The sequence below is a fragment of the Coenobita brevimanus genome, chromosome 31, assembly GCF_032717465.1.
Source record: "Coenobita brevimanus isolate Jiangsu-jjx chromosome 31, ASM3271746v2, whole genome shotgun sequence".
Classification (NCBI taxonomy): Eukaryota; Metazoa; Arthropoda; class Malacostraca; order Decapoda; family Coenobitidae; genus Coenobita; species Coenobita brevimanus.
This window is the reverse complement of record NC_136984.1, coordinates 25,336,862-25,348,633: the sequence shown is the minus strand read 5'-3', so window position 1 is coordinate 25,348,633 and position 11,772 is coordinate 25,336,862. Positions and strand designations below refer to the sequence as shown.

Genomic DNA, 11,772 nt, shown 5'->3' with positions numbered 1-11,772 from the left:
ATAGCTGTGACAAAAGACCGTATAGATGGTTAAAGGCACGAGAACCCTGCTGGTTTCTGATTGGTTGAAGATTTGACCTCTATGGTGTCATTCTCACAACCGGCCCACTTGGTTACCATGTTTGTAATAGTCATGGACTATTTTGACTCCCATGTCGAACTGATCAATATGATGATGGGATATCTTATTGGAATTTCTAAAGTATTCCTTATAAAAACCATGACCATAGGAATTATTATTTTTATTTTTTTGATGGAAGACTCTACTTCCACGACAGTCTTTCCCAACGTCGAACTGATTTGACTTATTTAGTTTACTGAACATTGTATCTGATCACTTTTAAATACTAAAGTCTGGCTACTATTCATTATTATCATCCCTCTTTGTACTGAAGGTTTATGTATCCCTGAATTTTAATATTTTGTAAACTTAAGTATATTGCGAGGAGGCATACACGTGCACTTTAAAAGGACGTAAGTATTAATTCCAACATTTTACATTTTTTACTAGCTAGTATTTAAGTAGACTTGAGTGGTCTATGGTCTTATCAAATCTGATAGGGTTACCCAGGCATGTTTAATAATCACGACAATTAAGATAATGTTTCGAGTCCAGCACCATGTTAGGCTCTTGCGCTAGGTTATAGACGATAGTTTGAAGTTTCCCATTAAAAGCCCTCCACAGTGGGATGTATTTGCCATATCGCTATTACGACTTAGTTACTGATTTCTTTATAAGTTTTCCCAAATTCCACTAGCACATGTGTTTAATAATGTGCATGCAGGTATAATAAATAAAAAAGCAAAGAAACAAGCCAAGTAAAGGATATTTCCTTCTCATCATGAAATGATGAAATAAGAGTGCCGGTAATTTTACCTTCTGTTTCGATAGATTATAATCCCAACGCACCGTATTGCCTATGAATACGTTTATATAATCAATATCATCAGATTTAATAGAGTAACGATGTCCATGAAATGAAAATAACACTGATGTCCAGTTATTTTTTATTTTAGACATTTGGCATGCCTGAAAACAGTGCCGTGCACTTTGGGGACCTCAAATGTAGTTGTCTCTTTATGTCTACAGGGTGTCTAGCTGTGACCGCCATAATGGCAGGAGATTAATGCAACAGCGAATATGCAGCTTTTGTCATAATTGCAGGTCCAAGTTATTCTTATATCTGTTTGACCTCCAGTTTTTGAGCTTCCGTCTCTCTCTCTCTCTCTCTCTCTCTCTCTCTCTCTCTCTCTCTCTCTCTCTCTCTCTCTCTCTCTCAGCAATATGAAAAAAAAAGTTTACATTAAGAAAACCCTTCATTTTCCATAGAAATATATGGAACATCTGTGCTTGTTGGATCTTATTAGGCATCGTCCCACATCACATGGTGCAATCACGGATGGTAAAAGGTCAGATATGTTTTATCTCAGTTCGACAGAATTATCGTCAAAAATTGAAAGCCTTTGCACACCTCCGTGCTCTCAGTTGTAATAACGTGATGGTAACTAATGAAGGACGTTCAGTTCATTGATAAGCGCTGTACATGGTCATTACTGTCAGAGGTTGCGTTTTACCAGGTTGCAAGATAAGGACCATGAAGGTAGGAATATGCATTCATTAACAAGATTTCGCCTAATATTTTGCCTCTTCTGCTTCTTAATTTCTACCAGCTAATCATCGCAAATTGAGGCTTGGTATGCTTCTTTCTCCATAAATGATTTTCACTGATGTGAGGTGTTAGGGGAGAATGTGACAGCCAAATCAAAGCTTTCCAGCTGACGTTGTGCATTAATAGGTGAATTTATGATCCCCACTGGTCCTTCATTAAGCATAAGTAATAAGTTTGCGAATACACCTGTGAGGCTGCCCTTCACACACACCCACACTCACACCCACACACACACACACACACACACATATATACCGTATATATATATATATATATATATATATATATATATCTATATATATATATATAGAGAGATATATATAGTTATATATATATGTATATAGAATGTATTTATCATCATCATCCAATCCTACGTTGCCCCATGAAGAGCGTAGGAGACGGAGTCTTGGGGATGTTGGTCTTGACATTTAAGATGAGAGTGACCAGCCTCACTCATCCCTGAGTGGCATTACATGAGCAATAAACCCCAACCATTCCTTGGATATAAACCTTCACCGGCTCATTCCATTTGGAGCGCCGTAATTATCCACAAAACCACCAGGTCCCAAAATTTGGTTAAGTGGTTACCACCCAGCATTGTAAATGGTTTCCTGGTGTACAAGAAACCATTTGGCTTGTCACTCAGTGTAGAGTCACCCACAGGCAGAAGGAGGAGGAAAGAATGAAGGGAAGAAAGAAGAGAGAGTGTAAAGTCACCCGTAGGCAGAAGAAAGAGGAAAGAATGAAGGAAAGACGGGAGAGGATGGAAAGAAAGAAGGATGGAGGAGAGGAGAGGGCAGATATCCGAGAGCTGCACTACATAGAGTGATTGGATGGTGAGCACCCCCACCTACCACAATATATATATATATATATATATATATATATATATATATATATATATATATATATATATATATATATATATATATATATTATACAGTAATCTTCCCATTATCCAACGTAATAGTGCCAAAGGCCTGTCTGGAAAGTGGGCCCATCCGGATAGAGGGGCCCCTGCCTCCTGGACTGGTACTTATGGACCCTTTCCCAGCCTAACTCAGAAAACCACTTACACAACTCCTTACCGGACATGCATAGCACCTATTTAAGGCCCTATTCACACAAATAAGGGACATAAAAGAGTGAAATAAATGCAAAAGAACCAGGGAATGAGGCTTTAGAGGTGAGTAGGGAAAACATGTACAATATTTAATATTATTCTGGGTACTTACGAGTCCGTGGCCATCTCGATGAATAACCCGCCTCCTCTCAGACTCTGACAGTAAAAAGGTGCACCTGAAGCACCTGCAGTAATCAAATCTTGTACTGCACTTAGTCATTTGCACTCTGAATTCTAATTTCCTAAGACTGCACATTCTTTTCTCACTTGCACTTTACTTTACTTGATTCTCATCACTGTTCAACTCTGCACTTAATCATTTGCATTCAGATTTCTAATTTCTTAACACTGCGCATTCTTTTCTCACTTGCGCTCTGTTTTCTCTTTTCTATAACCAATGTTGCACTCTGCACTTAAGTCTTAGCACTCTGAATTCTAATTTCTTAACACTCTGCACTGTTCTTTACACTGGACAGCACTGTAAATTCCCGTGTGGTCTAGGGGTGAGTTTTTAATGTTTATTCACTGCCAGAGTCCGAGAGTAGGTGATGCAAGTGGCCAAGGGGCACGTCGCTGTGACGTGGTGATCAACTACCCACTGCAGACGACGCTGAAGAGAGGCACAAACTCATGTCCAGTGGTGACTCCACCGTGCCTGATGTGGTGGACTGTGGCTCGGAGTTGGAAGGCCTGTCTTGCGGAGGCAGTGGTGTAGAGCCAGGGCTGGTCACGGCTGGGATAACAGGCCTGAAAAAACTGTCTATGGTTGATTGACATAAGGAACAATGATTCTGGCAATTGATGATGTGCTGCCTGAAAGAGCACACTTCCTCCACAAGTCCCAAGGGCCCCATCTACCTGTCGCAGTCCAGGTGTTCTAGGTAGTCGAGAACTAACTCGATGTGCTCCTGGAGTGTCCTCAGCTTGGGGATGGCTGGGGTAGTGGCACACTGAGAGGAGTCTGCATCATTGTCACTGTCCTTGTCGGACCAGTCCTGTATGAGACAGCCCTAGCATGTATTCAATATGGATGGTGTGTTAGCGCCAAAGTGGTGACATGTTGAGGTTTAGGAGGACTAATGGCCTTTGGATAGATCACTGCCCCCGAGAACTAGGCCCTGAAACCTTTGCCCAGAGTCAGGGATGTAAAAAAAAAAACTGGGTACTTGTACCGGCAACCGAAGATGCGATCTCGATATCAGACATAATCTGATACCCAGAATTGCCCTCGTTGTCATCCAACCACTCACGTACTTCGTCCACATCAACATCGTCGCCAGCTGCACGAAAACATGCAGGGAAGTCATCCACATCAAAATCTAGAAAATCGTGCACCACATCAGCTCTGAGAAGCAAACAAGACCAACCATTTTCCCAAGTCTTGACTGAGACTTCCTTCCTTGCACTGGCCCAGTTGTAGATGGCAGACCTGATGTTGTAATGGTGAAGGTTTTCCAAAGTCCTCTGGCCTCGCATGTCCCGTCCCTCCCTGTGCTCGTCCTCGTCCTTGAGAACAACCATCACCTCATCCAGGAACTTCTCGAGATACAGCCTCTTCATTGCCGTGATCACTCCTTGGTTAATTGGTTGGATGATAGCATTCGTATTATGTGGCAGAAACATGCACCTAATGAGGCCGTTCTCAGCCACCAACTCCTTGTCGGATGGATGTGCAGGTGCATTGTCCAGAGGGCCTTTATGTGGTCGTGAGGGATTCCCAGTGTGTTCGTCTGGTAACGGTTGACCACCTTTATGAAGTGGTGGTGAAACCAGTCTTTGAAGATCATGGCTGTGAACCATGCCTTCAAAGAATGGTACCAAATGACAGGAAGGACATCCATCACCCCACGAAGACACCGAGGCTGCTTTGCACGGCCAACAATAATGGGCTTGAGCTGGTGCAAGCTGTTAGCACTGGCTCAACACAAAACAGATATCTGTTGCTTGCAAAGCTTGTGGCCAGGTACATGCTTCTCTATCTCCTTGGCTAGAGTGTTTGTTGGCATCGAGCAATAGAATGGACCAGTTTTGTCAGCATTGTAAACTTGATTGAGAGTAAGGCCCTCCCTGTCGATCAAGCCCTTCACCTTCTACCGAAACTCCTCTACTCCCTCCTCGTTGGCATCCAGAGCTTCGCCATGGGCCTTATGATTGGTAAGTCCATGCCGTAACTTGAAAGCAAAGATGCTTTGAAGTCTGGGGTGTCGTGTAACCTTGCGAACTTTGTAGCAGCAGACTTCAGCTCCATACCATGCACCAGCATATCAACAGCATGTTGTTGACGATACCAAATCAGTGTGGAGCGGTCGATTTCTGCAAGACGGGGAGTGAACATAACTTTCCTCTCCACGTTGTGTTTGGTCTACAATGCGAAGTCAGCTGTGTACTGGGTAAGATTGTCAAGAAACAGAGGCTTGAGTGTTGCAGCTGTGCGAGGCTTACATGAAAGAGTGTTAGTGCCAGCTTTAACATATGGATGTGAGACTATGGTGTGGCATGAAAATGAAAAGTCAAGAGTGAGAGCAGTGGAGATGGGACTGCCAAGGAGTGTATGTGGAGTACAGAGGATGGATAGGATACGAAATAATGTGATTCGTGAAAGATGCGGAATGAGGAAGTCGGTGGACACCAGAATTGAAGAGAGTGTACTGAGATGGTATGGTCATGTGGGGAGAATGGACAACAATACAGTGGTGAAGAAGGTATATCTGATCGAATTCGAAGGAGGGAGGAGGCGAGGTAGGCCAAGGAGAAGGTGAAGTGATATGGTGGATGAATGTGTGGGGAGGAGAGGTCTGGAAGTCGGTGAGGCTAGGGAACTGACAGGAGGTCGAGCTGGCTGGATGAATTTTGTGAGGAGAAGTGCATGATCAGGGATTTTTGGCACCCCTCTTTAATGTGGCAGCGTCTGGATTGACACTGTCGGATACGATTATGTGAAGCTACAGAACGTGGTGAATGTTTTTGGCGTATCTGATAGAGCCAGGATTACGGGGGCTTGAATGATGTGTGAATGGAAGCGTGGCCCATTGGATTGGTCAATTTTGGGCTGTCTGGACATTGCTACTCCTCACCCTGCCCTTGGGTGGGAAATGTCCGGATGATGATATATATATACCGAGTGTGTGTATGTGTGTGTGTGTGTGTAATGCAAGTAGAAACCAAAGGCCGCAAGACTGTTTCCTCCAAGGAGAAATAAAAACAAAATAACAGAGAGCCAAATTCAGTATCCCTTCATTTCGAGATGCCTGGACACACTGCCTTTAAAAGACTTGAGGTCATAAGCAGTAGGAAATACTGACAAAAACAGTTAACAAGTACCATTCAGAAAGTGTTTCGTAGCCTGCATAAAATCGCGTGTCGATAGCAATAATAAAGCAGAGAGTACGTTATGATGAAGCGGTTAAATCCTATCCGACGAGCTTATGTTATCAGTCGTTTTCTCGCTGGTATCGGACACTGCGCAGCACTTCTGAATGATCAACTTTACCATATTACACCTTGGACCGTATTCTTGCCGCCGTCTTCCGTGTTACTTAAATAATTCTAATATCATCAGTGTACAATGTACAATACGAAATTATCCAACCGCATTCAAAAATAAATCACTAAGAAGCGTTAGGGACCTTCTTTAACCGAGAAGAATACCAGCCCTTAACCCATTACCAACGATGTCATTCTTATTTATTCATATTTTAACGTTACATGTTTTTATTCGGTTTAGGATAGGATTTTCAAATTGTAGTAGACAACGCCTTCACTAACACCGTCAATATGAGAGACGTATGAGGTCAGAAATCAGGTGGGTATGATGATGATGATGAAAAGTATTTGTTTCCTCAAAATACCAAGAAATATCAAACGCCTCATCAAATTAACGGCGACAGTGTTGGTGTGGAAATGTATCCCAGGGAGAGAGAGAGAGAGAGAGAGAGAAGGGTGGAGCGGAGGGGGGGGGGGAGTCCAACACCGCCCCTTCCCTTGCAACTCATTACCGTACATCTACCCCAGTTGATAAGAGCACATTTGTGTTCCACGCCTCACCAGGTACAGAAGCAGCGGGAAGTGAAGAGCGAAAATACAACCATCCCTTCAGCACTCACACAGTTGCCTCTCTGCTCATCTCCCCTTCATCCACAAGTAAGAGTCTTTAGTAGGAACTGTTTTTAATCCAATCATTGTAATGCAGTACTTTCGGCTACATTACTGATACAGACAAAAGATTTTATTCATCATTATAAAGAAATCCTCACTTCGACGATAACTTACTCTTTAAATCCTTTCTGAATGTTATATTACTACAAAACAGAAAACTTTATTACTCTTAGAAGGCACCTTTTGCATTGAGGAAGTTCTTCAAGTCTATAATCTCTTCAGTTGGAAAAGTTTATTCCAAACAGACCGAAGTCATATTGATATAACAAGATTAAAGTATAGACGATATCTGCAGATGGCAAGAGTATAATATATAAAATTTTCTGTGGCTGAAGGCGTCTAACACATTACCCATGTGACCTTTATTTCAACCTTGCTAGCTTTGACGATGTCATTTAGCAAATAGGTGTGGATCTAAAAACAAAAACGTTACCGGTTTATGACGGTCACACTTTTTTTTTAGACCTGCGGTGGCGAGGTGGGTTCGAGCCCCACAATGATGAGGGTGCCTTACAGCTTGATGTTACTGTAGCTGTAGTTTATATATATATATATATATATATATATATATATATATATATATATATATATATATATATATATATATATATATATATACTGAGTCAGTCACTGCCAGGTTTAGTTGCAAACTTCTCTATTTCATCTGTCCACCTCCTGCCTGTACTTTTCCTGCAACGCTTGCAGTTACTTGGACTCCAGTCAGTCAACCTCTTGCTCAGTCAGTTGTCCTTTATTCTTGCTAAAAGACCATCCCACCTTCATTTTTACTCTTTTGTAACTTTATCATGTCATTGACTTTAGTCTGCTCTCTCATCCAAGTTGATCTCTTCCTGCCTCTTAAGGATATTGGCAACACTGACCTTTCCACTGCTCTTTGATAACGGATTACTTGATTTTCCATCTATTTATATTTCTCATTTTCCAGGTCTTACAACTTTATGACAACTGGGATTATATATTTATTATATAGTTACCGTTTCATACATCCTGGCAAACTACTTTTTATTGTGTCCATGTTTACCGAAAGCTTTCCATCCAACTGCAATGCGCCATTTTGTTTTGCTACCATGGATATCGTTATTTTTAGTATTTGCCCCAAGTAATTGTACTCCGCAACTTATTCAAGAATTTCTTCATTTATTCTATAGATTTAGTGTATTTGGATTAAACATTATCTAAGTTCATCTTTAGCCCTACTTTGAGAACTCTCTATTTAGGTCATTTAACATTTCTTGCAATGTCTCTGCTGTTTCTGAGATTAGGACATTGTCATCTGCAAATCTTAAATGGTTTAGGTTTTCACTATCTATGTTCACTCCTTTGTTCTCTCAGTCAAGTTTTCTGAAAATATTCTCTAGGCATGCTGTAAATAATTTTGGTGAAACTGTATCTCCCTGACACACGCCCTTCTCAATCTACATTTTTTCCGAATGTTTGTGTAATTTAACTGTAGTAGTTCCCTCTTTATATATGTTTTCGTGCAATTTTACAACGTTCTCACTGACTTCTTGTTCTCGCAATGAATTTATAATTGATGGGTGTTCCACTGCATCGAAAGCCTTTTCGTAATCAACAAAACCTAAGAACAGTGGTTTATCATAGTCTGTAGTTTTCTCAGTTAGCTGATTCAATGTGTATAAATGATCAGTAGCCGAATACTCGAGACAGAATCCTGCCTGTTCAAAAGGTTGGGTTTCTTCCAAATTTGTTGTTATTCTGCTTGTAAGGACTTTAGCTGATTAAGCTAATGGGTCGATAGTTACTAAGATCTTTCGAGTCGCCATTTTTGAAGATCGAAATAACTGTTGCATTACATCATGGTTTGGGAATTTTCTTCTTCTGTATACACTGAGTAAATAAGTAGGCAAGCCTGTTTTATACTTCGGCAGCCGACAGTAATTCTGCTACTATTTCATCTTCTGGAACCTTCCCTCTTATCATACTTCACGTTACCCGCGTTTCGGCAATTTCAGTTCTCTTCCAGGACACATTTCACTTCAAAACTCTACCACCAATCTGCAAGGAGCTATCACAACGAGATTATTTATGTTGGTTTACTGAGTACCAATGAGGGATGTGACTCCATTAAAGTAGTGCGTCACTGGTGGCCCAACATATGGTGTCCTGATATTTTCTTCTCGTATTGCACGATGCACCACCGGTGGATCACTGAAGTAGTGTACTACTTTGGCTCAGGTAGTGCAGTCACCGTTCACCCTTACCTGGCGCTTCCATTCTCTTTGGTTTGTTACCATCTTATTCTCAGTCGTGAAGGTCCAGGTGGCACTTGGCTATTTATGTAGTTAAAGGAAATTCAAGCAAAGATCCAACACTACCTTTATTTATTATTATCTTGTTTCTTGTTCACTTCTCCTCCTTCTAATCTCTTCACCGATCTTCTCAAGTTTTTTTTTTTTTTTTTTTTTTTTTTTAATCGCTGAAGAGTGTTTCTTGCAACCAAGCATAATGATAGCTGGGTATGTTGAATGCCGAAATAGTACTCGGCTTACCAGTACCATAATTAATTATTGATTATAATCAATCATTTATAATTATAAAAAAATCTGATAACCAGAAACATGCAGCACTTATCTTTTTTTTTTGTTGTTGTTTGTTTGATAAAGTAAATGTAGAGCTGTTCAAAACAAGAGTGATTATTTTTTCTTCCAGTAAAAAATCACAAATATTTATCGGTCGTAATTTACTTTTTTTTTTTTTTTTCAAGAAGTGCATTTACATCTCATGGCCCTAGTTCTGCAACACAGAGTTGTTTTTCGATGTTTTTGTGCGATTAATAGTACCGGTATTGTTTGACATCTAAATGAAATGTATTAGTCACTACTAGAAGTCTGATATACTGTACATTCTCTAACTAAATAGGCATTTCTCAAATCTTATATTATTACCATATTCAACATCTCTTCTGCTGTAGAAGCAACAACAAAAAATCTGCCCAGCCAATATTCGTCAAGGTGAAATACATGAAAAAGTGAAAACAAATTTAAAATGCCCGCCATGCCCGCCGCCGGACCTCCCACCTCACCACCCCCCACCCCACCACCGGGCGGCCACCGCACCACCACCCCAGGAGGACACAACGGTGGGGTTAGTGACCCCATTCAAGAGGGTCACCAGGACATCAAGATCCTGGGCCCTTGTTCCCCGCAATTGCCCCAACCCAAGGTGACCAGGGAAAGGGAACTACATTGCGGGCGGAGCAATGGTCGTCAGAATAGGGGTGGGACTGAACAAGATTCAGTCCCAGGTAACACCGTATTGACGGCTTTGTTACACCCTCTAGGGCAGGAGGCCCAAGGCTACGGCCTAACAAAGTGTACAAAGGGTAAGGTGACCCAAGGCTCCGGCCTTAGTACACCAGAGAGAGAGAGTTGCCCCAGTGCACCCCTCTCTTGCTGTTCTCCCCTTCAGGAGCAACACCGCGCCGACGGTCTTTATATGTGGCTGGGACGGAGCGGCCTTGTACACCCTTCAGTTGTTTCTGATCGGACAGATCAGCTTCCGGCTATGGCTAGAGTACGGACCAGGGTAAAGAGACCCTGCTACCGTACGTGTAGCCCTTCCCTATTATGGGAGCAACACCGCGCCGACGGTCTTTATACGTGGCGGGGAAGGAGCGGCCTTGTACACCCTTCAGTTGCTCTCAGTAAAACGGGTAGGCACTCGGCTCCAGCCGGGACATGTACCAGGGTAGAGAAGCCCCTGAAGGTAGTTTCAGTTCGTACTGGAGAGAGTGTGGCCTCTGTGCCCCTCACTCTGGCTTGTCCCCTACTACGGGAGCAACACCGCGCCGACGGTCTTTATACGTGGCGGGGAAGCAGCGGCCTTGTACGCCCTTCAGTTGTTCCTCGTACACCGGGCAAGTTGACGGCTACAGCCAGAGTATGTACCAGGGTAAGGCGACCCAAGGCTCCGGCCTCAGGACGTACTAGAGAGGACACGAGTGACGTGAGTCCTTCTCCAGCCTCTTTCCCTTGTGGAAGCCCTTCGTCACCACCCGGGAATATAGCTCCGGAGGAGATGCTAGATTGGTGGCAAGGCCCGATATCGGACTTACCGCCCACGCCCGGGAGTTCCTTGTTCTTGCCCAAGCCCCGAAGGAGACGCTGCCGCAGCCCAGCCCTGACGGCGCCTCTCCCCCTTGGTGCCCGCAGTCCCAGGACACCCAGGCCAGACTCCTGCTCCTGATGAAGGCGATCCGGGCTCCCTCACTCCACGGAGCCAAAGATGACAGGCCCGACTACTCCGGCTGTTTGGTCCAGTCTCGAGGGCCACCTATCAGGTCGAGGCCCCCAGACCAGAGGGCCTCCCTGCACCACACCGACGCGGCCCCAGCACAAGGGCCGCCTATCAGGTCGAGGCCCCCAGATGGGAGAGCCTCCCTGCACCCCACCTACGAGTGTGACCCAGAGTGAACGTTACCCAGGAGATATAGGAAAATAGTGACTCTCCCCCCCTGTGTCAAGAACAAGTCGGGAAAAAGAACAGTGAACAGTGACTAAGTGAAGAACAATGTAGTTGATAATAGTCCACAAGAACTCAGTGTTGGCAGGGCAGAGAAGGAACTTTATTGTAATTATCCAAGTCCCCCCCATATAAGGGAACTTTCTGTGAACACCTGAGGTAAGGGTGCACGGGCCCGTCAAGAGCCTGAGTGTGAGTGTCGCCGTGACAAGGTGGCTATGTCAAGTGTCACTATCCGCACCCTACCTCATTTATAGTAATATTTCCCATACAGACTCCCAATCTTGTTTATTCCCTTTGTGAACCATTCTATATATATCCT

The 11,772-nt window shown here is 43.2% G+C and overlaps 1 protein-coding gene across 1 annotated transcript in view; it reads left to right on the top strand.

Annotated features, from left to right (window-relative positions):
• Positions 1–6,836: 6,836 nt before the first annotated feature.
• The window catches only part of LOC145395426 (uncharacterized), an 87,886-nt gene continuing 82,950 nt past the window's right edge, over positions 6,837–11,772 (top strand). Inside the window, exon 1 of the mRNA XM_080269030.1 lies at positions 6,837–6,932. The gene's annotated coding sequence lies outside the window, so the exon portion shown is untranslated. The remainder of the gene's footprint in view (positions 6,933–11,772) is intronic.